Source organism: Typopeltis vanoorti, chromosome 11 (genome assembly GCF_054136105.1).
Source record: "Typopeltis vanoorti isolate ZY-2024b chromosome 11, IOZ_Tvanoo_1.0, whole genome shotgun sequence".
NCBI lineage: Eukaryota > Metazoa > Arthropoda > Arachnida > Uropygi > Thelyphonidae > Typopeltis > Typopeltis vanoorti.
The window spans coordinates 32,284,384-32,311,252 of NC_143559.1; the positions used below are offsets into that span (position 1 = coordinate 32,284,384).

Genomic DNA, 26,869 nt, shown 5'->3' on the forward strand with positions numbered 1-26,869 from the left:
TCAGCTCATAAATTTTTTCTTCAATTCATCCTCCCTATCAGACAACGGGGAATAAAAGCATCTTGCTTCACCCTTCTGGCCAATGATGTTATGTTATGTGAACGTTTTTGAGGGATCAGAAAAGATGGAGGAAGATGAATACCGGTATGATGGTTGGTGTTGTTGCGAAGAATGTTTTTGATTTCAGTGGTGATTAGTGAGTTTTAGATTTTGTGAATCTTCTTTGATAGCGGAATACAAGGTAAGACTTTGACTTTTGATGCAATTTTCTGGCCCTAGCCCGTTCTCTTCGCCATTATAAATATTTCTCAGAATTTCTGCTGGCAGGTCTCTAGACCTACGGGGTTTCTACTTACGCTCATACGCAATTCCCCAATCACCACCTACTAGATTTAACAACGTACAGAACAGATATGGATAACTTCAATGATCTTCTAGATCATTTAAACAAAGATCAAGCACTAAAACTATTTAAATCATTGCTTAAAAAATTCGGTACGGAATGGCCAGGTTTCCGAAACCTGTACACTTAACCAGATGAACACGAAGATATCGAGGACGAAGTTGAAGAGATCAACAACACGTCCATCTCCCTACCTGAGAACCATAGTCAGACAGACTTCACAGAGGAACACACGAATAAAAGACGCAGAACCGAGGATGATCATATGGAAAACGAAACACCCTCACAAACAGTGATGGAAAAAAAGGAAAAGGTCCCCCCGGTAATTCTCCATGAAAAAGAAAAATGGACCACAGTTGCAAGAAACCTGAGAGTATATGACATTAATTACTCCTGGGCCAGCCACACCGACGGAGTAAAAATTCAACCAACAACAGTCACAGACCACAGAGGGATAACTAAAATGACGGACAACAACAAACTACAATACCACACCTTCGCACTAAGCAGCGAAAGAAATCTCAAGGTTGTGCTCCGAGGTGTCACTGAAGACATTACCTCCGAGGAGATCGCGGCTGACCTAACACCACTCAAAGTCAGCCGGATGTTCAGATCCGATAAACGACCGATGCCATTAGTATTAGTTGAGATTCAGAACATGCAAAGACGAATTTACGATATGACTGTGGACTAAAGATAACCACAGAACCACTCAGGAAAAGCGCATCAGCAGGGCAGTGCCATCGTTGCTAAAAGTTTGGCCATGCCCAAAGACTATGTAAATCCGAATTCAGATGCCTGAAGTGTGGTGAGAAACATCAAACTATTACATGCTCAAAACCAATATCCACACCAGCCAAATGTGCCAACTGTGGAGGTCCCACCACCACCCCCATCTACATCAAACCGTACCACCACCACAATGCCATATCCAACCCACAGACTACTAACCTGTAGACTACTGGAATACAAGTCCACACAAACAACGCTGGAAGCCTCGAGATATATGCCGCCTACAACTCGCCAAGCAACCCTCCACTGACAGCAGACCTGGATGCCGTCTTTGGCACCACAGACCCCACCATCATAGCAGGAGATTTGAACGCCAAACACACAGCATGGTTCAGCACCACCAACAACAGAAGTGGACGCATACTACACAACACTTAACTCAGTTGTGGTAGCAGGACCCACTGAGCACACTCATTACGGCCCTCATGGCAGATCAGATGTACTTGACATAGCTATCCTTAAAAACATCAGTTATCAACACCAACTAGAGACGATCAATGAATTATCATCTGACCAGAACCCAATCCTGATCAAACTTGGCACGCAAGACCAACTGGCTCCCCAGCACACCTTCATATCATGGGATAGGCTAGCAAAATCCTACCAGAATACATTGGCCCTGTAACTATCATCCACAAAAAAGAAGAAATAGATGAAGCAGTAAGCAATCGAACAAACCAAATAAAAAAAGCACTAGAAGTAGTCACTAAAACCACAACCAATCACCCAACCAGGCTCTCAGAAAACATCATGGACCTCATCAGAACAAAAAACAAAGTCAGGAAAAGATACCACAACACAAGAGCCCCACAGGACAAGAAAACATTGAACAACTTGGACAACAAAGTCAGAAAAGCACTTCAAAACCACAGGAATCAGGATTGGGACAATAAACTCTCATCACTCAACCCAGAAGATCGCACAGTATGGAAATTTCTGAAGATACTGCGCACCAAACACAACCCTCTACCCCCAATGCAAACTGCATATGGAATGGCGCACACTGATAAAGAAAAAGCAGAAGCAATATCAGAAAACCTAGAAAAACAATGCAGCCCATCATATGACAACATAAACATCACCCACATATATAAAGTCCACCAGCAGGTCAACTGTACCGTAAGACAGACCTCAGACAAACCAGACAGCATCACCCCCACTACTCCAATGGAAATAACTAACATTATAAAACATCTAAACAACAAAAAAGCCCCAGGTCCAGATGGAATTACAAACAGAATCATCAAACTACTTCCTCGAAAGGCTATTGTGCACCTGGTTAACATAACCAATGCAATACTGAGGATACAACACTTCCCCACTGCATGGAAAACAGCCGACATCATACCAATAAAAAAAGCCAGGAAACAATCCACAACTCCCCGGAAGCTACCGTCCAATAAGCCTGCTTTCCAACCTAGGAAAGATTGCTGAAAAAATCATCCTCTCAAGATTGCAAGAAAAATCAGACCAATTAGCAATAATTCCAAACGAACAATTTGGCTTCCGCTGTGAACACAGCGCAGTGCAACAAATACACCGACTAGTGGAGCATATCACTCAAGGATACGACTGGAACTTTCACCCAGCTGCAGTCTTTCTGGATATTGCCAAAACCTTTGACAAGGTATGACATTAAGGATTACTCTACAAACTCATTCAGGCCAACATTCCAACAAACCTTATCCGTCTAATAAAATCATACCTTACCGACAGATCCATGCAGATAAAAATAAATGACACCATCTCAACTAGGCGCCAAATTCTGGAAGGAGTACCACAGGGATCCCTGTTGGCTCCTTTACTTTTCACAATCTACGTGACTGACATTCCACAGAACCTGAGGACTACCATCACAGCCCTGTATGCTGATGACTCAGCTATAATGACAAGATCTCTCCGCCCACACCTGGTGATCAGTCGTCTCCAGAACACCATTACAAAGCTAGAGAAATGGTTCTCGGACTGGAGGATACAAGTAAATCCCATCAAAAGCTCAGCTATACTACTCACCAGACGCAAAGCCTTCATCCAAGATGACATTCAACTTCTCGGAAAAAAGATACCATAGCAGACAGAAACCATATACCTTGGAGTACAGCTAAACAAAAAGCTAAATTTCAACAGCCACATCAAGCTCATGGGCACAAAGACATCCAGAACCATAGCCTAACTCTATCCCCTGATCAACAGCAAATTGGATACATGCAACAAGTTGCTACTATATCAGATGGTAATACGACCAGTAATCACATATGCATCCCCAGCATGGAGTCACACATCCAAATCTAACATCCTGAAACTACAGATGATACAAAACAAATGCCTGCGGATGATTTGGGCGCCCCATGGTTCGTCAGAAACACGCAGATCCACAGAGAAACCGGAACCCCAGACATCCATTCTCTCCTTCATGACCATGCGGAAAAGTTCTTCAGCAAGGCACACTCTCATCCCAACCCACTAATCAGACAAGCTTCCAGTTATAGTGAACATGACTATCACAAACATAAAAGATCCATCGACACAGATCAAAGGGGAAAACAAAAAGCATTTTATGCTTCACCCAGCAAGCCAGTAACGTTGTTGTTGATAACTTTTGAGGTGGAGAGAAGGATCGACCGTGAGATGCGGTGATTAATACCCTTGGAGGGCAATGCTGTAGCCAATGAAGTCTTAACTGAGGCTCGGCTATTGCTGTTACCCTCCTGCCATGATCAGAGCTTTAATAGCTCAATAACACCTTATCCCTACACTGTCCACTGCAGATATAACGGAAAAGATGAAAAGCATTCTTGTTTCGCCTCTTTAAGCCAGTCCTTATAAGGATAACACTTTTGAATTTCTGTTTTAAAAGAGAGCGAACATTTGTTTCTTCAATCTCAAGTAATTATGGTTGCGTAAATAGTTAGATTGCATAATTTTCTTAATGCGTGCATACTCACTATAAATTTACGATAATTATATATAAAAAAATCCCATTTCTTGATTGTCTGATATAATGAACAAAAAAAATAATTAAAACCCTTAGGCATTATTTCCCAATCATTTTAAGTTGATTAAATAAATACAAGATAGTGATTAGAGTTTTTTTTAGTATCGAAACGTATTCATTTTGCAGCTTTCCTTATAATGCATTATTAAACTTCTGTTAAGAATCGCAGTTGGATCCATCCTCATTTCTTTTAAATGTACCTCGTTACATCGAAAATAAGGGCCAAGACAAAAACAGGTAATAATTATGTGAAACTCTGTTGTGGATAATTATTTGTGGTTTACCTGAACTGTTGATGCACTGAATCAATTATAAGTAAAGCGATGGAAGCAGTAGATGGTCCGTTGAAATTAAAAACTGTAATTATCCAAATACGAAACTAATTTTTTTGTTGATAAGGAATAAACTAAGATGTAATTTGTGCTATTCATATTCCATTAGGCCGTTGATTTTGTTAATACATCAAACTCCCTTTTTTTAATATATGCAAATGATGCCAAACCGTAAACATTTATTAATAATGAGAATCGAAATATTTACAGCATCTAAAACTTATCGTTGCCTTAGATGGACTGCATTTCTAAATATTACTTTTATTTGCTAATTTTAATAATAAATGGAAAGCAGAGCAGTCTGCAATGATCAAGTCTTTAGTTACGTATTGCTTACAGAGGCATTCATATGTCAGGACAATTATACGTGAAGCGCAACGTGTCTTTGTTAAGGGGCCCCTAAACTTAATTAGTTGGGATACTTCTATAAAGGAATTAGGTACTGAAAATAATTTCGAAATATTTTCAGATTTATTTACAAATTCGGGAAATAGAGCTTTACGGTAAGGATATCATGCAGTGGTTAGAGGAGATTAAAGGGAATTGGTTACACAACAGGAATGAATGGTTATTGCTACGTTTTTTAATTATCATGATATTTATCATAGAATTTTTTTTTTAAAAGTATGAATGTGCAACAGTTTTATATAGAACGTATCCTCATCATATTTCACTGATGCTATTCCTTTATGGATAACCCAACATAGTAATTAACCTGCTTTTGTTGCTGTCGCAATTTTTTTTCTTCTTGTACAAGTTCTGTCTCTACCATATGCCGCTAAATAAATATCTTCCATGGATAACACCCACCCGGAGCACGTCTGTTGACGATAAGCAGTGTTAGGCTGACTTCAACGGCAGCTTAAGGTGGTGAAAACAGATGTTGAAATTTTTTGAGATATTAATAAGACGCCGAACGACTCCAGACATTAGTAAACACTTAAAGATTATAAACATAACATCATTTTAAAAAAATCTTCATACAAAAATGTTAATGTCAAGTATAAAAAGCGCAAAAAAAAAATTAAACACGTTGTTTGGTTCCGTTTGGGGTGTATCATTTTAGAGGGACGAATGGTTTGGACTGGGATAATGTTGAATAATTTCAGTCTCTGAATTAGTATATACAGAATAAGTTGGTGTTTATTATTCTTTCTTTTAATATGATTCGTTGACAAATTGTGAAACTTTTTAGTGTTTATTCAATTTCTCTTTTTGGATTTTTCACTCGATAAAAGGGGCAAACTTGAAATAGAAAAGGTTACGATATCTTTTCAAAATCTTAATATAAAATATCCGGCTTGGACTAAAATTTATATGGGGACAAATACTTCGTGGTTTCCACTTAAATGATACTGTTGAAAAGTCCCAATCACCGAGCTTTCGCCATTAAAAGAAATCGCCGTTGGAGTACCAATAATAGAAACAATCTCCCGGGCCAAGGATCCGACTTCTGAAGCGATATCCTGGAGACCGGATGTCGCTAAAGAAATAAGAAATTAGACAAACTATATCCCATGGTGGGAAATTACGTTAGCAACTGCAATCAAGATACAATTCTTCCAACAACAACACTAATTTGATTGCGTTTCAATTTTATTCAGGGCAACGTCAGGTCAATCAAGCTGGCGTTGACCAAGAAATGGTTGATGGTATAAAATATCGGAACTGTGTGGATTTTTCTGCAAAATAAATCGCTTGGATTACTTATTTTTGTCCATTCCACTTCGATACTGTGAAATAAAATCCCCGATCGACTGGGAATTTTCCACTTATTTTTCCAGTACAGCGAAAAAATCTCTGTATTAATAGATTACTTAGACAGAAAATGTCACGACAGCTCGCAGCCGGGGCTGCACATCGACGACATGTAACCTGATCGGAACACCATAAATCACTTCTTATTGGTGCAAAGCGCAGATTGTGTTGGCTGTTGAGTGGGAAGTAACGCACAATGAGCTTGGATATTAAGAAAGAGGATACCCTTTTGTTCTAGTCGGAACAAGATAGTCGCCAGTATTGCGTCGCGAATTAAGTAACTTCCGAAGAAACAAATGAAAGTGAAATCTAAGGGATTTAATACACTTTTAAGGAAATGGCGTGGGTTGAGGTGTATTTCGAAATATTTCCAGTCTGTTTGTGAACTTAAAATCAGACTTAACGTTTAGATCTCCCAGCCCGAAAATGCGGTTGTTTCTCTTTTTGTTCCGTGTAAGTAGTGCAGAAATACCAAGGCAACTCATGCCGACAATGTCACGTGTTCAGTATTGCCATTGCCTATCTGGAACTTGGATTGATTTTTATCTTTTTTATATAAAAAATATTGTTAATTTATGTAAAACTTTTAGCATACAACCCTCTTATTGTTAGTTGCCATTGCAGTCCCTGGTAACAGTTAATTATTAAAATAACAGCACAATTCTCTCAATAATTGATTACCACCGGGCAATAATATATTATTCAGATAACTTTGGAATTAATTTGATAAAAAAGCCCTCAACCGCGTGTACTTTGATAGTTTCCCTCTAATTCACTTTGAATTTTATAATTAGAGAAAAATTGCCCTTAAATCACCCGTAATCTGTTTATTGTAGTTTGATTAATCATGATTAAAATATTAAACAGCAATAAACTTGATTAATATTAAATACACAAACACGGTAAACATTTTCCTTCTACTATTGATGCAGTAGTATTCTCTTCTTTAAGAGTTTCGTATATAATTATTGTATAATAAAAGTGAACCCCAACTTGAGATTTGATCTGTCCAAATATTAAACGTAGAACAGTCTTCTGTGGTTAATTTCTCATAAGATTGCACGGAAAATTTATATAATAAAAGACTTGACATTATTCAAAAAGTACATTCTTCAAGCCTCTGTGATTTTTTCCATGGAAACACCTTTTATCCATTGTTTATTTTTCACCAGAGTATCTGCTCAACTGAAGGATTGCCTGTATATCCTTTTATTACATGAAGGTCGCTTCCCACCCATTAGTGACATTCTAGCACTTCATGTGAAGCATGCAGGTCAATGGGTCTGTAGCCTCATCCTCTTCCAAGTTACCGCTTGCGTATTGACCGGCTACAGTTCACCAACGATCAACGCTTTAACGACCCTAAGTATGTTTTTCATCAACCCTGTCAGCTCAGTCGATAGTCACAGATCCATGCGTTAAATATCCCCCCCCGTTAAGGTTCGCTTCCCCCAGTTGGATTTATTAGTCTTCTGCAATAAAAGTAATTGGGCCATCGAGTTACTAAGGTTACAATGCTCGTAGAACTTGAATTATCGCACATTTTTATCTTCCTTGATCGTTTTTGGCTCAAGTTTTGACCTTTTTTTTTTTTTTGCGTTTGCTAACGAACTAAGGATTCATTAGCAAACGTAAGAAAGTATCTTTCCCAATTCTTAAAATCATAACGACTTTTCATGGTTTGCAGTAACCTACTTAAGAAAGAGGCGCTGAGGATTACGTGATAACGTTTTTTTTTTCTTTATTTAATTCGCGATAATGTATTCCAGCACATCTTTTGATGTTTGATAGCTCATTAAACGTTGCGTTTTAATTAAGTCCTGTAACCACCTTCCTTGTACCAATCTTTATTATATTTTTATTATCGAAGTTTTTTTGCGATATCTCAAAAAAATGACCAAGCGTGCCAGGAAGAAAAAATCCTGGCATATAATTAAACAAAATTCATCTAATATTCTGCACTGCTTGATTGGATTTCTTTTTACTTGTTAATGACAGCTAAATTAATCGTACTAAAATTCAAATGTAAAATACGCATTTTGTGAAAACTAACTATTGCGAAATTATTATAAATTAAATAATTAAAATGGAAATTATTTCATTTATATAAGCAAAGAATGTATTTTTTATTTAATACAAGGCTAGCATTTGCGTTGTCAGACTATGACACAAGGTGTCGCGTGCAGCGCTGCACGCGACACCTCATAGTATTTAATTTCATAACTGCCTGCATATTATCGTTTGGAAGATCAATTATTGGTTACATAATTTTTACTAAATTAATGTATTAATTTTCTTATTGGTAGGATCAGTTAGGAACGATAGATTTAAACTGTGTAAGAAAAGGCGCATTTGAAACTTTTAAGCATGAGACTGCATAATTTTTAAACAAAATTTCCTATAAATGATTATGTAATCTAATAGCTCACGAAAAAAAAAGTTAATTTAATTGTTTAATTTAATTTAATTTGGCTGTAGAATTGTAAACAGCGGTGGTAATGTTGACAACTGTAAACTCAACATGATTTGCACATTCCATACTTACAAAAATATCTTTGATTATCAATGGCATTGCAGCTGTTGTTCGTAAGTAATTTTCGTAATCCTTGACGTAAGGAACTTTACATTTATATCTCATTATTTACAACAGCGATGCAAGGGACTGCCTTCGCGAAGACGAAGAGATACGTTGGGAGATTTAACACCCGTTAAAGGGAATGACTGTGGCCGAATAAAGTACGTGTCTGAGGCTTTACAAGGTCGTATATCTCGCCACACAGAACACGTTGTTAATATTCGAGTGTCGTCAAACCAGACTTACGGGAATATACGCTTTACTGGATACAGCGTTGACACCAAATATGTAAATGATCCGAACGGTTATTCTGACACACACACACATCGTGACAGAACGACTACGCTCTCTACATTTCCCCAAAGGGCAGACAACGTATACAGATGCGAATATCCATGTACTCATTGTAGACCAAGACTTTAATTAACCTGTAGAACAAACGACACTGTTCACAGCTGTAATAACTCACGTGATGAGGGGCTCATTAACTCCTGCGGTGCAGCAATTTCAGTTGATGTCCCCGGTTAGCACATACGTTCATGTTCCCGTATGTTAATAGACACCTGATTGGTTTTTGGTATTGTGGGATGCACAAATGTGAAACAATCGTACCAGAAAATTTCATGGTTTAAGCCAATGTTAATAATGCACCTAATCTGCTTGTTGATGTATTATTATATACTGCAAATATGGCAATTAGCGGAAGAGGATAGACGGGTAATTTAGTGTTCTCGTCGGTAAAAAAAAAAAAATATTCGATTAACATTTAAATTAGATAAATATTATTGTAGGATTTTAGTTTTATACCAAAACACGCTAATATAGTTTTAATTAATTTATTAAAGCTAGATTAAATATAAAGATTGGATCGAAGCTCTTGATTACGAGGCCCCCCCCCCAAAAAAAACGCACCCAAAGAAGTTATTTGTGGACAAAGAAAACTTATGGATCCTTAAGGTATTTCAGGCTCCAGTTACAGATAATTGAATGGTAAACACAGACGGCGTCTTCAGTTTCAAACCTACTTCTGGTGTTAGTGTATGTGTGTTGGGAAATTAAAACGGAAAAGGTTTCGCTTTCACTGTGTTTGAGTTACGTGGTTAAATACTTGTGGAATTTTTATTATTTCTAGTGCTACTCTTATTATTTTAATTCCTACTTCGTAAAAATATTGCATTGCACAAATATTATAATAATTGAACAATAATAGAATGGTTTCTATTATATGTCTTATTTCTCCCATAACTTTATTTTAACTCTTCCATACAGTTAATTACATTATTATCAATTGTTAAGCAGATGGCTGTTAAAAATAGTTTTTATATTTCGTATGGTAATTATCACTGTATTTAAAACAAAAGTGATTTTGGAAAATATAAATTCATTAATAAATTACGAGATAATAATATACTACATGGCAATATTATTGAAAGTTGCATGTTATTTAAAAATACTGTGAAATAAATAACTTTTCTGAAGAACGGTTATATATATATATTTTTTTTCTCATAACTACCATTCATGTAATAAAACTTCGTTTGCGTGAATGAGAGAAGGAATGAGGATTTTGATGAGAATGATGAGGACGTGTTATTTTAGACTGAGCATGATTACATTGCATACAAGGTTTCTCGGTAATCTCACATTGCACTGGTGCTAACACAGTGTGATTCCTATTGTCTCCCCCCCTCTGCACGAAATGTGCAAGAGGTCAAATGGCCGACAGGCCCCACCCGCAATGAGGACCAGTGGTGGTATTAAGGTTTTATAGGCAGGTAGGTTTCTAAACTGTGGCCAAGGGAGATATTGATACTCCTTTTCCCCAACTAGTAGGTTCTAACAAGACTTTGCTAGTAGACCAACTCAGTCTACAGGACATTTGTTGGCAGGCTTCAAGCCCTGTGGGATTATACACTGCTAGTAGTCCGTCTAGGTCTACGGGATACTTTGCTGGCAAGCCCCTGGTCCTGCGGGATTATTTATACTGCTATTAACTAATTTCTGCTGGAGGAAATCGCCAATTTGACATGGAAAACATCAAAGAACAGATCCAGATCCTTAATAAGGAGCAGTCCCTAGAGGTACTCAAACTCATAATAGGCAAGTTAGAATCTGACTGGCCAGGATTTATAAAACAATATATTCATTCTAATGATCAGGATGGAGAGGAGGAGGAGAATGAGATCTAGCAAGATGAACTCATTGCTGCTCTGTCACCAAAATCCCCTTGGAAAAACATCTCTCAAGGGGAGCACTCTAACAAAAGAAGAACTATAGAAGACCAGATGGATGAAGACATAACAACATTAGATGTCCCGAAGAACACCGAAAAGATTCCACCAGTAATACTAAGGTACAAGGACAAATGGACCACTGTCACATCAGCCCTTAGGGAACATAAAATCTCATATTCCTGGGCTAAAAATCAAGATGGAGTCAAAATCCAGCCAGCCTCAGTCACTGACTACAGACAGCTGACAAGATTAATGGACAACGAAAGTCTTCCATATCACACTTTTGCTTTCCCCAGTGAGAAGAATCTCAAGGTAGTGCTTCGCGGATTGACCGAGGGTGTCACCTGTGAAAAAATCACTGCTGATCTTATGAGTCGGAGCCTAACACCAGTGAAAGTGAGCAGGATGCTCAAAGCAGATAAACGGCCAATGCCACTGGTACTCGTAGAAATTGATAAGACACAAAGAGATTTATGAACTGACAACGATATGTGGCCTCAGAATTTCTACTGAACCGCTAAGGAAGAAGTCAACAGCTGGGCAGTGCCATAGGTGCCAAAGGTTTGGCCATGCCCAAAAACTTTGCAAGGCAAATTACAGCTGTTTAAAATGTGGCTAGGGCCACCAAACCATCATGTGTACAAAACCAAGATCCACTCCAGCTAAATGCGCCAATTGTGGAAGACCTCACCCCACCAACTACAAGGGATGCATTACACACCCAAATAACCGAAGGTCAGGAAAACTACCCTTCCAACACATTTCAGCGATGCTCAAGACAGCCGTGCAAGTCACACCCCAGTCCAAATTATCTCCAGCTCGACAACTTAAGAAAGGAAACAAATGCAACTTATGCAGAGGCAGCACGAACAAAGGCTACTCCATCTCATGACCATATAAGCTCAAATCTAACATCAGTACTAACTGCCTCACTAGCTACCATGTTACAAGAATTCAGTTTGACGAATCTTTCGCCGTCCTCCACGAAAAGATTACTACAAGGTACCCACTCAATTCTGACAGCCCTCAATAATGAATTAAAGAAAATTCTATCCCGACTCTCTCGTGATCACTTCATGGAATGCTACGGACTCAATATCAAAATTCTGGAGCTGAAAGAGTTCTCTTACAGACACAATCCTGACATAATACTGGTAAATGAAACTCATCTCAGGCCAGCTAATAATCCCAAATTACGGAACTATATTATGTACAAAACAAATAGACTCACCAGCAGTGGAGGAGGAACAACTATATACATTAAAAACTACCTAAGTCACAATGTTCTGACCAATCCCCAAACCAAGAACCTAGAGATAACAGGCATTGAAGTTCATACCAACAATGCTGGCAATATCAAAATCTATATATAATTCACCCAGCATTCCATTGCTAGTATCTGACTTGGACTCCATTCTCGGCTTTACAGACTCCATCATCATGGCTGGTGACTTTAACGCCAAACATACAGCTTGGCATAGCTCCACAATCAACGACAAAGGTCGAACTCTAAACCATTACTCAACGCAACATTCTATTGTTGTAACTGGACCCACAGAGCCCACCTATCACAGCTCAACCGGAAGTTCAGATGTACTTGATATAGTCGTCCTCAAAAACATCAGATACCAATATCAGATGGGAACAAACGAACTTTCGTCCGATCACAACCCTATTCTACTTCAAGAACACAAGAACAATTCTCCCCTCTCCACGCTTTCATATCTTGGGACAAACTCTCCAGAATCCTACCTGATCACATTGGCCCTGTCCCTACTATTCACACTAAAGAGAAGATAGAATTGGCTGCAAACAACCTTACCAGTCAAATCAAAAATGCAATAAAGTAAATTACCCAAACTACAGACTGAAAAACAAAACTAGAAAGCGGTATCATAACACAAGAGCCCCCTCAAGATAAAACAAATTTGAATAAATTAAACAGACAAGTCCGTGAAGCCCTCCAAAAACACATCGAAACCAAGAATGGGAATCTAAGCTAACGAAATTACACCCAGAAGACAACTCCATTTGGAAGTTTCTGAGAACCTTCAGCACTAAAAGACAACTTTTACCCCCAATTCAGACCACGAAAGGAATAGCTCATAGTGACAAGGAAAAGGCAGAGGCTCTGGCCGACAGCTTGGAAACTCAATGCAACCCCTCGTATGAAAATTTGAACATCAATCTCATCTACAAGATTCACCGCCGAGTTAGGCAGGCCATAACACAACAAAAAGATGAGCTAGAACCTCTCGCACCCACTTCTCCAACAGAAGTTATAAACATTATAACCACCTGAACAATAATAAAGCTCCAGGTTCAGATGGAATTATAAACAAAATAAACTACTCCCCAGAGAAGCCATTGTACATCTAGTCAACATAATTTAATGCCATCCTCAGACTCAAGTATTTCCCTTTAACATGGAAAGTAGCAGATGTCACACCAATCAAAAAGATTGAAAAACCGCCCAACTCCCTGAAAGCTACAGACCTATCAGTTTTCTGTCTAATCTTGGAAAGATCGCAGAAAAAGTAGTCCTTACTAGGCTTCAATCACAAACGGACCAACTACGTATAATCCCAAACGAGCAATTTGGAAAAAACCACTCCACCGTTCAGCAGATCCACAGGCTGATCGAATACATCTCCGAAGACTTCAACCGAAACCTTCATACAGCTGCAGTCTTTTTAGATGCTGAAAAGGCTTTTGATAAGGTGTGGCATCAGGGTCTTCTCTACAAACTCATCGCATTCAATATGCCTCCTAATCTAGTTAAAATAATTCACTATAACCTCAGAGACAGATACATGCAAGTCAAAATAAATGAAACTGTGTCAACCAGACGCAAGGTTCTGGCGGGAGTGCCGCAGGGCTCACTCTTGCCCCCCCCCCCTTGCTGTTTTCTATCTATATTGCTGATATCCCTAAAACCCAAGCTCAACAATCAGTGCATTATATGCTGATGACACTGCATTATTAGCAAGATCTCTCAGCCCAAAACTAGCTATCAAGAGACTTCAAAACAGTATTCACACATTAGAGAAATGGTTGATGGACTGGAGAATCCAATCCACGGAAGAGTTCAGCCATACTGTTCACTAGAAAAAAAGCCTTAAATCAAGAAGATATACATTTACTAGGTGTTAAAATCCCATGGCAGAATACAGTCAAATATCTCGGAGTAATTCTCGATAAAAAAACTGCAATTCACCAATCATATAAAACACATAAGTTGAAAGACATCCAAAGTATAATTCGCCCACCGATTTGAGGTCCCTCGACACTTCTGCGCATGTCAGAAAAAGGAGAATTCATTCCGATAATAGGGTAATCAGTCTGTCTTCTGGGATGTAATAATAAACAAACTGAGTTTGTTTATTATTACATGTCGGAAAATTTAGCTTTACTTTTACGAACGTTGCTGTTTTTAAAGTGTAACTATTTTGCTTGTATAACAGTTGGAAAAATGTACGTAGAGTGTTAATACGTGCAAATACTGCGTTCTACATAAAACAATGTCACTTCGCTCCATGATAAGTTTCCTTTTATTCTGTGACTTTTTAAAACAAAATCCGATTTCATGAAGTAATTTCCTTAAAGTTTCTCTTTTCCAAGGAAAATTAATTTTTTCTTTAAGCACAGGAATCAATTTCGGAACAGTTGGCACTCTTTTCTCCACTACGTAAAATTCGTGAATAGTTCTTCTGTCTACATCAAAATCATTCAAAGTTACGGTTTCGATGGTTTTCTTTCTCTGGCGCTTTTTTTAGGAGATTTAAATTTTGGCTTACCTTCACCTTTTGATTCCCTACGAATTCTTTTAACAGTCGACCCCGATACGCCCGCACTTGCACGTTTTATGACTTGAGAAAAGGGAACAAGAAGACGGCCTTCTGACGATTCTTTTTCGCAGAATGTCAGCACATTATTCAATATTCTTTTGCAAGAGCTACTGAAACGTGTAACAATAGAACTTGTGGACTGTACTGGATCCATCATACACATTAATAATAAAAAAAATAATGCAAAAAAGAGAACAACAAAAATCAAGCTAGTACTAGTACAGTGACAGACAAGAAAGCATGTGATTTCGCATGTTGGCGACCAATTCGTACATCCTTCATTTCTTTCTCCCCTTCAGCATGAATCGACTATTCTTGGCACCAAGCCAAGAAGGGATCTAGAAATGGTGGGCGAACTATAATAGCGCAGCTCTACCCCCATGAGCAACAGAAAAAGTAAATTCGATACTCAGAAAACTGCTCATATACAAGATGGTAATACGCCCAGTCATAACTTATGCATCTCCTGCTTGGAGTCATACTTCTAAAACAAATATTCAAAAGCTGCAGAGAATACAAAACAAATGTCTGAGAATGAGTTTGGATGCTCTGCGGTTTATCAGAAATTCCCAAATTCACAGAGACGTCAGCATTCCCTGCATCACATCTCTTCTTCATGACCTAGCTGAAAAGTTCTTCATCAAGACAATTAGTCATCTGAATCCACTGATCAAGCAAGCTTCAGACTATAATGAAGCAGATTTCTGCAAATACAAGAGACCCAAGTCAATTCTATGCTCAGCTGAACACAGTTAATCTCACTGCCCTTTCAGGGCGAGCTTAAAGCTCAATAATTCTCCACCCAAAGAAGTTTCCTTTTCAGATGGAGGAGAATATGAAAAGCATTTATGCTTCACCCATCAAAACAGTATCGTTCTGCGTGAATGGGATGTGACGTTGTTCCCATTATAGAAATTGTTTGTCCTTAGTCGTGTCAGTATATAATTCGTAAGTGATATTACATAATAGATCAAAGAATTTTTGACACATTCCAACAGATTTTTGTTTGCCCAAGTCAAAAAATATTTCCTTAGCTCAGATCAATGGGTCCAATAGGACTAACCATCGCTTTTCGCCGTCCTGATGTTTAACCTAAACTTCATTTTGAAATACTTGATGTGATCTTTCATCGTGTTTGCTTACTTTGCTTGTGGGGATTACTACGTAATGCACTAAAGGAAAGCTAGCGTTGTCGCGTGGAAAAGAGCGCAGCGAATACGTTTCTTGGCGACAAATGTCTCCATAACTTCATGCGTACAATACCCTTCAAGAAACGGAAGAAAGTGGGTCAGAAATAAGTAAACAAGCAACTGTTACTCAGTATGTGGCAAAATTTGAAGACTTTTCGAAACTTTCTGCTAGACGCATTAATTGCGTTACAAGCTGAAAGGGAGACGTTGAAGGCAGGATTGTGTTAGTCAGCTAAGCGGAAGTGTAAACAAACTCTTCCGCTTTCAGTTTTGCAAATATGACATCGCACTCAGCGATCTTTGGTCTGTCACTTCTGGGAAACTGCAATTTCAAGTCATATCCATTAAACTGAAGAACATAAAATGCATTCAGGAGTTTTTAAATACCTCTTATGGGTTTCCCTAACTTGACAATTGTTTGAACTTTTGGAATATTTTATTCACTTTTAGTAATAATATTTTATCTGTAATGATGAATTATAGATTACGATGAATCAATGTAATGAGAAGTGTGAGATCTTCATCGTAATGGAGAAGAGTTCTGGACTATCACTGCACAGTCCTGATTTTCCTTCTCTCACAATCACCTGGACAAGAGATTTATTCTGTTTTCTAGGCCAAAGAAACCAATTCTTCGGCCGTAATCCCAAGTAAGAACTAAGTCTAACTGATATTTATGTACAAAATTGTACTTTTAAGAGGTTATTGGGGAAAAGATTTGCACAGTATGAAGGGTAAAACGATATCTGAAAACAAGCCCTCAACAACGTGAAAAGTTCTGTTATTTTGGGATTTTTCCCCATAATGAGAACAAAACTTCTCTTTCCCTCAAGATTAATTTAGTTATTCATGTGTACATAAATAATTCCTTCATTTCATTAATTTTTCCGGTTAACATCTTATTTGAGTTATGTGAAATTTTCTGTATTTGTAGTTCTAATCCCTTACAATTCAGCCTTAAAACTGCTCTGGTTAAATTTTTTGTATTTATTGCAAACATCCGCTTCTTAAATACGGAGTTCTTTTTTTATCGGAAGTTAATCCTTGTCTTCTTATATTAGTTTTATGACTCTATAACCGAACTTCCATTTTTTCTACTCCAATCTCGATAAGGAAGATTATCATCTCACGTTTGATTGGAGAAGCCAATAAACGAAGCCTTAGTCCTTATGAGGACTGGCTTAAAGGGGCGAAGCAAGAACGCTTTTCATCTTCCCCGTTATCTGTAGGGGGAAGTGTAGGGATAGTGTTATTGAGCTATTAAAGCTCTGATCATGGCAAGAGGGTAAGAGCAATAGCCGAGCCTCAGTTAGAACTCCATTGGCTACAGCATTGCCATCCATTACCCTCCAAGGGTATTAATCACCGCCGTTCAATAAACGAAGCAACCATAAGCCTGCCTATTCTATATTTCCTTAAAATTAAAAAATTCGGTGTTGGAATAGGCTCGCCTGAAAAACAAATCCATTTGGTTTAAATACTTTCCTCTAAAATTGCGTATGCCATTTTTTATATATATAATAACTCTGTGTATAATTTAGTTAGTTAGAAACTTATTTTAAAGTTAGTCAAAATTTAATACAAACAAAGCATGTTTTATTGTTAGGAAATAATTATCCCTTAGGCCAGCCATAATCAAATTGAGAATAATCTTAATATTTATTCATAATTACTTATTCAGCGAAAATTTAGAAATTTCTTACGTGATATATCTTTGTCTTAATAAGAAATCCACATAATTCTACGTTTTTTTTTTATGTGCAAGTGTTTCACATAACTATAGGATGCGCGTATGGTATTATCTGTATTCCTTTAAGGAAGGAAATCACGTGACCCCCCCGGAAGTTGTGTTTGGGAAGCATGCAATGATGAGATAGTCGGTTTCGAAGTTTTTACAAGTTTTTTTCTGCTGCTTTCACGAACTAGTTTGCTCCGCTTGTGTTCGGTTTAGACTGGTGGCCTTTCCGAGTTAAATGAGTGAAGTCAGGTTAGTGAATCGCAGACATCTTTTCTTTATTATTTATTTAGTTGCTTAGGAGAAGGCCGTGTGTTTGTTGATGTATGTGAGGTTTTAAATGATTACTTGTCAGAGTGGATTTATCAGTTGTTAGTGACGTCCGCGTGCGTCACGTCTTCCCACACAACCGTTTTGTAGCCACGAAGAAGCAGAGTTGGCCACGAAATTCTAAAAGAAAGAGCTTCCTTGGAATTCGCTTACTGTTTCTTGTTTTTGATGAGAAGTCTTAAATTTTATACAAAAACGTTTTTTTTTTATCCAAGGGGGGGGGGTATGAGCCATCCATGATACCCATTACTTTACTCTAGAAAAGCACAGTTGTTGAAACCATGAATTTTATTATGTGAAAACTACAAATTATATTTAATACGAGAAATTTATGACCTACGGTGACGTCATTGATCAATGTTCTTATAAGTAAAATATAACACGAAATTTGTCAAAGGATCGGGATTGGATTTCAAGTATACTCTTGTTATCACACAGTGCTTAGAACAATTTAATCTATCGTCTGTGTGCAAAATGTACATGCATGAGTATCGAAGTATGGAGAAACGTGTTTTATATTTTTAAATTCGCAAAACGGGTTGTCAGTGCGCATGTGATTTGCTGAAAATAGTATATGGAGATTGCGCGATGGATAGTGGACCTGTTTCGTTGGTTTTTAAAAAGGAATGGATCTTATTTAGAGCACTCTCTAAACTCCGTATCCCATTAATCCCTTTTTCTAGTGCACTTTACATGTTTTTATATGTAAATGAGCACCTGCTGCAACTTGTGTTGCAGTAAGTGCTCGTATCACAAGAGATTGGTTGGCACTAAATTTAGTGTCGTCGCGCAAAAATGCCACACTTGCAGATCTTTCGTAAAAAAACAGTTGAATTGGCTTCATAAGTTATGGGAATAAAAGGTGTCGTTTGACCTTTGGGTTGTCAGACGCTACATATTTCCAATGAAGTCTATTGTCAGATATCGTTTCTATCTCCTTGGAGAGAACGACATCCCTTATGACATAACGTGAAATGATGACATTCTCTTGCTTCTTCGTTGTCACATTCCTGTCCTTTTGAAAGTTTTCCGATTGAGATCTGAGGCACTAAATGCATTCAGTAAATAGAATGGTGTCACAAACTTTTAATGTTAGTACTGTGTTTTTAAAAGAGTGATAAATTGGTTTTTCTTTCCACGAAAACCCCCGCTGCTTCACATGACTAATGATGGTCTTCCCTGTAGTAGTGATGGATACTTCCTTGGAGATTTTTTTGTTTCTCTTACTGGATGGAACTTGAGTGATTTTTCACTTACAGCAACGTACAAACAACTCTATGAAGAACCACGGATCTATATTAAGATTCCTTTGACGTGTAGTAGAATGTTGCAAGAAATGTATTTTTACTACGGACTAGTTATTTTGATACTTCTGGCAAATTACGAAATACATAAACATGAAATTGAAAATGTCTTATTAAACATAAATATTGGTGAAAACCAGCCATGCTGAGAGCTTTTCGTAGTTATAATATGATATTATTAAATACACGCACTAGCTTTATAATATAATATCAGAAGTTAATTAATTTTCTACTAAGTTTCTACTAATATCAGAAGATATTAGTAGAAAATGCCAATTGAGATACGAAAACCGATTTAAAGTATAAGTTGTCCTTATAAGGACTGACTTGAAGGGGCGAAGCAAGAATGCTTTTCATCTTCCCCGTTATGTGTAGAGGACCGTGTAGAGATAAGGTGTTATTGAGCTATTAAACCACTGATCGTGGCAAAAGAGTAACACTATAGCCGAGCCTCAGAACTTCATTGGTTTCCATTACCCTCCCCGTGTTTCTCTGGCCTACCACCGCAGGCCAAATTCATATCTCAATACAAGTTGTTTAACTTTTTTTTTTAACTTCTATGGCTGGATGGACATCAATCCCTTTGATTTTTATCCCGTAATCGGTATTTTTTAATTGTTTAAATAAAGAAAGTTTTGAGCACTTGGCTCGCCCTAATTAGGGCTGTGTAGAAATATTGCAATCTGCGATCAGGGCCGCCTTTGGACGTTTGTTTCCATCTGTCTTTTTTATCGTAATATGATTACTCACGAATGAGTAGGTTGGGATGGAGTGATGCCTGAGAAAAGTACTTGGTTGCTATCTGAAGGAGAAAGGTAGGTATGTCTGGCAGGTAGGTTTCCGTCTTGGTGGAGGATAGTGTTCCTTACAAACCATGGGGCATCGAAGATCATTCGGAGGCATTTGGTTTGGATTATTTGTAATCTTTTGATGTTGCTAGGGGAGGTGTGGCTCCACGCTGGTGAACCGTGGTGAGCTTCTCGAAATGCCCAATTCAAGACCACGGTGCCGAATTGATGTTCCTGGACTCTCAGCAACACTCTCACGAACTGCTTCGATGTTTTCTGTTGAACGACGGCCAGAGTGTATAAGATCACTAATTGATCCAGTTTCCTTGAATTTTTTAATTAATATTTTCACAGTTAATGAAGTTAAATCACTATTCCGACCGTATTTTGTACGAAAATTGCGAACTGCAGCTGCCAAACCTTCATTATTTTTAAAATATTGCTCAACAATGAAAATGCGTTGTTCTTTCGTATAGCGCTCCATTTTTAATAACCCTGAATTGTCAGCTGTCACGCTGTCTTTTGTTTCTCGTTGGCAACACTTTACCGCACAAATGGCGCTAAATTTAAATCTTGCGTGAATTTTGGGACACCCTTTATAAAATTCAACTAGGCAGTCTAAAGGAATACGTCCGATCACAACGACAGCCCCTACCATATCCAATTCACCAGTACAAATTGTTACCAATACCAATAACATTACTGGCAGGATGGGTGAAGCACTAGTGCTTTTCATAATGAGAGTTGTTTGGGAGCAGGAGATTTGTGAGCAATTAAGCTCGCCCTCTGAGGGCAGTTGTGTTAGCTATGATCGGTTGAGAGAAGAATAGCCTTCGGTCTTTTGTGTTTATAGTAATCAGTCTCGTTGTAATTGACAGCTTGTACTATTAGTGGGTTTGAATGTGAACTTGACTTCACGAAGAATTTTTCTGCAAGATCACGAAGAAGGGAGGAGATGTATGGAGTGCCGGTTTCTCGGTGAATTTCTGACGAACCACGGTGCATCCAGGATCATCCTAAGGCATTTATTTTGGATTCTCTGTAATTTTGAAATGTTTTATCTTGAAGTGTGACTCCATGGTGGTGAGGCGTAGGTAATGACTGGACGTATTACCATCCGGTAAAGAAGCAATTTATTATGTAGGTTCAATTTGCTCTTACGGTTGATCAATGGGTAGAGCTGAGCTATGACTTTGGAAGATTTGGAGCAAATGAGATTGATGTGTTTGTTGAAAAGGAGTTTCTTATCCAATAATACCCCAAGATATTTGGTCTCTGATTGCCATGGGATCTTTTGACCAGAGAGCAGGATATCTTCTTTGTTGCAGATTTTTCTTCTTGAAAACACCATGGCTGAGCTTTTGAGGGGGTTTACTTGAATTCTCCAGTTGGTGAACCAGTTTGCTAGCTCATTGATACTTCCTTGGAGTCTTGTGATTGCTAGGCGAGGGCTCGGTGATCTAGCTAGAATAGCGGTGTCGTCGGCATAAAGGGCTGTAATAGTTGTTCTTGGATTGAGAGGAATATCTGCCATGTAAGTTGTGAAAAATATTGGGGCCAGAATTTTGCGCCTTGAAGAAACAATTCCGTTGAGTTTTACTTGCATGTATCTTTCATTAATATATGAATATGAGTTTCACTAGTTTAATTGGGATATTGTTTTCAATTAGTTTGAAGATAAGGCCTTGATGCCAGACCTTATCAAAAGCCTTCGCAACATCCAAAAACACAGCAGCAGTGTGAAGGTGCCAGTTAAAACCATGAGTGATATGTTCTGTTAGTCGGTGAATTTGTTGCACCGTGTTGTGAGCTTTGCGAAACCCAAATTGCTCATTTGGGATTATTTTCTGTTGGTCCACTGCTGATTGTAGTCTTGATAGGATGACCTTTTCTGTTACTTTGTCAAGACAGGAAAGAAGACTGATGGGCCTGTAGCTTTGGGGAAGTTGTGGGTTATTACCAGGTTTTTTTCAGAGGTATAATGTCCGCGATTTTCCAATCAGAGGGAAAGCATTGGAATCTTAAAATGGAATTGGTAATATTAACTAGATGAATTATGGCTTTCCGTGGGAGTAGCTTTATTATTCTATTGGTAATGCCGTCAGGTCCGGGGGCCTTTTTATTCTTCAGATGGGAAATGATATTTATTATTTCTGTTGGAGATGTGTGGGTGATGGTTTCTGAATCATCCTTAGGCTGACTCAGTGCATATCTAACTTTACGATGAACTTTGTAAATAAGATTGATATTTAAATTTGCATAAGATGGGCTGCACTGATTTTCCAGATTGTCAATTAGGGCTTCTACTTTTTCATCTGTGTGTGCAACTCCAAGATTGGTCTTTAAAGGGGGAAGTGGTTGTCTTTTGGTACGAAGAGATTTTACAAACTTGCACATGGAGTTATCTTCTGGGTTGATTTCTTTGAGTTTGGTTTCCCATTTGAAGTTCCTGTGGATCTGGAGGGCTTCTCGAACCTGTCTGTTCAAAGTGTTTAAGGTTGCTTTGTCCTGCGGGGCTCTAGTATTGTGATATCGCTTCCTGGCCTTATTTTTAGCCCTGATCAGGTCCATTATCTCTTCTGGGATCCAATTAGGAGCGTGGAAGACAGTTGTTTGAGTGACTGATGCTATTGCTGAGTTGATTTGCCTAGTTAAATTGTTTACAGCTTGATCTATTTCTTCTTTTTTACGAATGACAGGGGGAGGACCGGGAGAACCTTAGAGAGCTTGTCCCATGGTATGAAAGAATGATGGGGAGAGAGCTGATCTTGAAGTCCTGACCTGAGTAGGATCGGATTATGATCCGGGTTAAGCTCTTCTACTGTCTCCAGCTGGTATTGATATTTGATGTTTCTGAGGATAACTATGTCTAATACATCAGAATTTCCTGATGGGCTCAGCTGCTATTGATGAGTTGAGTAATGTGTAGTTGTATAAGGTACGGCCTTTGGTGTTGATTGACGAACTGAACCAGGCCGTATGTTTGGAGTTAAGGTCTCCAGCTATAATTATGGAATCCGTGGAGCCGAGGATGTATTCTAAGTCTGCTGTCAATAGTGGAATACTGGGAGGATTGTACGCTGCGTAGATTTTGAGTACAAATTGTTCTTATAAGAACTGGCCGATGGACTGAGTCCTTGACTCTTTATCCCGTCATCTGAATGAAGAAAATCTGTGTGGATGGGGTGTCATTGAGCTAAAAAGCTCCAATCATAACTGGGTAACGGCAATAGCTGAGCCTCAGTTAAAGCTTCATTGACTACAGCATTGCCATTTGTTACCCTGATTAGGAAGTAAAGGGTAAAATCGCAAAAAATCCGACGATCTCTAGGCCACTCCATAGTGGGCGAAAGACCGTCCATATCTCATCTCAGCGTCGGTTCCGCTCAGTGACGGGCTCCCCGTCCTAGCACCCCGACTGAGCAGGACAGCTCAAATTTTCCGAGGAAAATAATTCACCGACAAGAACACCTCAGCGGACCGTGCCGGAGAACACCTTCCCCGGAAACTCAAAGTGCTCCCTTAAGGCGAAAACCTGAAGAGAGCGAACTCAAAAACTCATCACGCAGGATTACAGCAACAGCCGAACCTCAGTTAACTTCCTTGGTTCAGCATTGCTAATTGTTATTGTTACCCTGGAAATCCTAAAAAGGACTTTTCTCTACTTCCTCCGTACAAATTGTTGAACTTGAACTTGAACTTAATTGGTTGATGGACTGAGTCCTTGACTCTTTATCCCTTCATCTGGATTTTAGATTGTGGGTGATGAGATTATTGTGGGTAATTTACCCGCTCATTGTGAGCATTGAGGCTGTATCAGCTTTCTCTTGCGATGGAGGATTTCGGTTTTTTATGTTTGAAACGATCTGAGGGCTTGTAGTCCGCTGCCTGTCGAACTAACTGATTTGGGTGATTATCCGTGATTGTGAAGAATTTCTCTGCAATGTTTGTCATGTAGGTCTTAATATCTGGAAGATTGGCTTCTTGATGTAACTGGATGTTTCTGATGAACCATGGGGCATTAAATGCCATTCTTAGGCATTTATTCTGTATTATCTGAAGTCTGTTGATGTTGCTTTTAGTCGTGTGACCCCAGGTTGGAGAGGCATAAGTTAGTTGCGGTCTGATTACCGATTTGAAAAGTAAGATTTTGTTGCTTATGCTTAGGAAGCTGTTCCTGTTCAAAAGTGGATATAGCTGTGCTATAGTCTGACTTGCCTTAGTGGTAACACTATCCATATGTGACTTGAAGTTTAGACGTCTATCAAGATGAATTCCCAGATATTTGGTAGAATTGCGCCAAGGGATGATTTTACCAAACATTTGTATGCTTGTATTCGGTTCTGCCTTACGTCTGGTGAAAAGTACTGCAGAGCTTTTGTTTGGATTAATTGCGATACGCCACTTGGTGTACCAATCCTCCAATTCATTGACTGCTCTCTGCAGCTTGATTGTGGCCAGGTGTGGACGGAGAGATCTGGCTATAATGATTGTATCGTCGGCATACAGAGCGGTGATAGCTGGAGACAGTTTGGGGAGATCTGCCATGTATATGGAGAAGAGTAGGGGAGATAGTAGAGAGCCTTGAGGTACTCCGGCCGTGATTCTCCTCTCCGTGGATCTGATACCGTTGAGTTTTATTTTAAATTTTCTGTTGTGTAGATATGATTTGATAAGTAGCACTAGTGGCAATGGAATACCAACTTCGTGTAGTTTAAAAATTAGTCCATGATGCCATACTCTATCAAATGCTTGAGTGATGTCTAGAAAAACTGCGCCAGTGTGTTGGTGCCATTCATACCCTTGGGTTATATGTTCGATAACTCTATAAATTTGTAGCGTTGTGGAGTGATATTTCCTAAAGCCGAATTGTTCATCTTGAATTATATGGTTGATATCTGTTGCCTCTTGAAGCCGTGTGAGAATAGCACGTTCGGCTATCTTACCTATGCATGAAAGAAGGCTGATTGGTCTGTAATTTACAGGGAACTGTGTATTTTTCCCAGGTTTGGGAATTAGGAAAACGTCGGCAATTTTCCATCGTTGTGGGAAATAATTTAGCCGGAAGATGGCATTAATGATGGCTACTAGATGCATAACCCCTTTGCGAGGAAGTAACTTGAGTACCTTATTTGTTATTCCATCTGGACCTGGAGCCTTTTTGTTATTTAGTTTTCTTAAAATCTCATATACTTCTGTTGGTGATACGGATTTGTTATTGGATTGGAATGAGGCATTTTGAGTTATTTTACGCACTTGGGTGTGAATTTTACTTATGAAATTTATATCTGTATTGGTATAATTGGGGCTGCATTGTTTTTCTAAACTGTCAGCAAATGCTTCAGCTTTTTCCTCGTCGTTGTAGACAACATTAGATTCACCTTGGATTGGAGGAAATGTAAAACGCTTTGAACGGAGTGATTTCATCATTTTCCATATTGATTGATCCTCTGTGTTTAATTGGAGAATTTTGTTATTCCAGAGTTGGTTACGGTGGTCCTTTAGGGCATATCGAACCTGGTTTGTTGCTCTATTGACTGCTTGTTTATCCGCTGGGTCCATTGTTCTCTGATATTGTCTTCTTAATCTGTTTTTCTCTTGGATAAGACGTTTTATATCCTGTGGAAGTTTATTTGATGGTGTACATTGGGTTATATTTGTTACCTGCGTTATAGCTGTCAGCAGTTGTTTTTCAAGAGTCTTCACTGCTTTTTCTACATCTTCAGCAGATGTTATATGCGGTATTGGACCAAGGTTTTCCTGGAAGGCTGAGGGAAGTTGTTTCCAATTTATAAATGCGGTGGTGTTTTCTGTTATATCTTGTATGGTGCCTAGTTGTAATATGATGGGGTTATGATCAGAACTTAAGTCGTTGATTGCTTGTATCTGATAGCTGTGCGCTATGTTTTTTAATATAGCTATATCTAGTACATCAGGACGACCGGTAGCTCCATAATGTGTGGGTTCAGTGGGTCCTATTACTGTTATATTTCTTGAAGTGGTGTAAGAGTTGAGTATTCTTCCATTAATATTTGAGTTTCTGCTATTCCAGACTGAGTGTTTGGCATTAAGATCTCCGGCTATAATCACTGCTCTGCCTGTATTTAGTATCACCTCTAAGTCAGATTCAAGGAGTTTTTTATTTGGGGGGTTGTAGGCTGCATATATCGTAATGCTGCTTGTATTTTCCATATGTATTTCTATTCCTGTAGTTTCCATGTGTTCTGTTTGGGGTTCTGCTATTGAATTATGTTTTATGTTACTTTTCACAAAGATGGCAGTGCCTCCACCTCTAGCAAAGCATCTGTCTGTTCGGTAAGTGCTATAACTATTGATTCTGATTTTGTCACTTGGCCGAAGATGTGTTTCATTTATGAGGATGATGTCTGCTTGAGTTTCTGCTGCAAACTCCTGCAGCTCCTTTAATTTGATAGATAAACCATTTGCATTCCATGAAACAATTTGTAATGATTTCGGTTTTCTTTTAGATTTATCCATTAAGAATTTCCATAAAGAGTGATTGTGTATGCCTTAAGATGATATCTTTGGCTTCTTGAGTTGGGTTGGTTTGTTGGAGTTCAGCAA

General features: G+C 38.5%; 1 protein-coding gene across 3 annotated transcripts in view; it reads left to right on the forward strand.

Annotated features, from left to right (window-relative positions):
- Window positions 1–26,869, forward strand: part of LOC150101420 (protein dispatched homolog 1-like) — a 173,534-nt gene that overhangs the window by 50,417 nt on the left and 96,248 nt on the right. Inside the window, exon 1 of one of the 3 annotated variants that reach the window (XM_090400276.1) lies at window positions 18,065–18,114. The exons of the other annotated variants lie outside the window; for them this stretch is intronic. The gene's annotated coding sequence lies outside the window, so the exon portion shown is untranslated. Of the gene's footprint in view, window positions 1–18,064; window positions 18,115–26,869 lie in introns of those variants that run through there. 3 annotated transcript variants of the gene reach the window in all.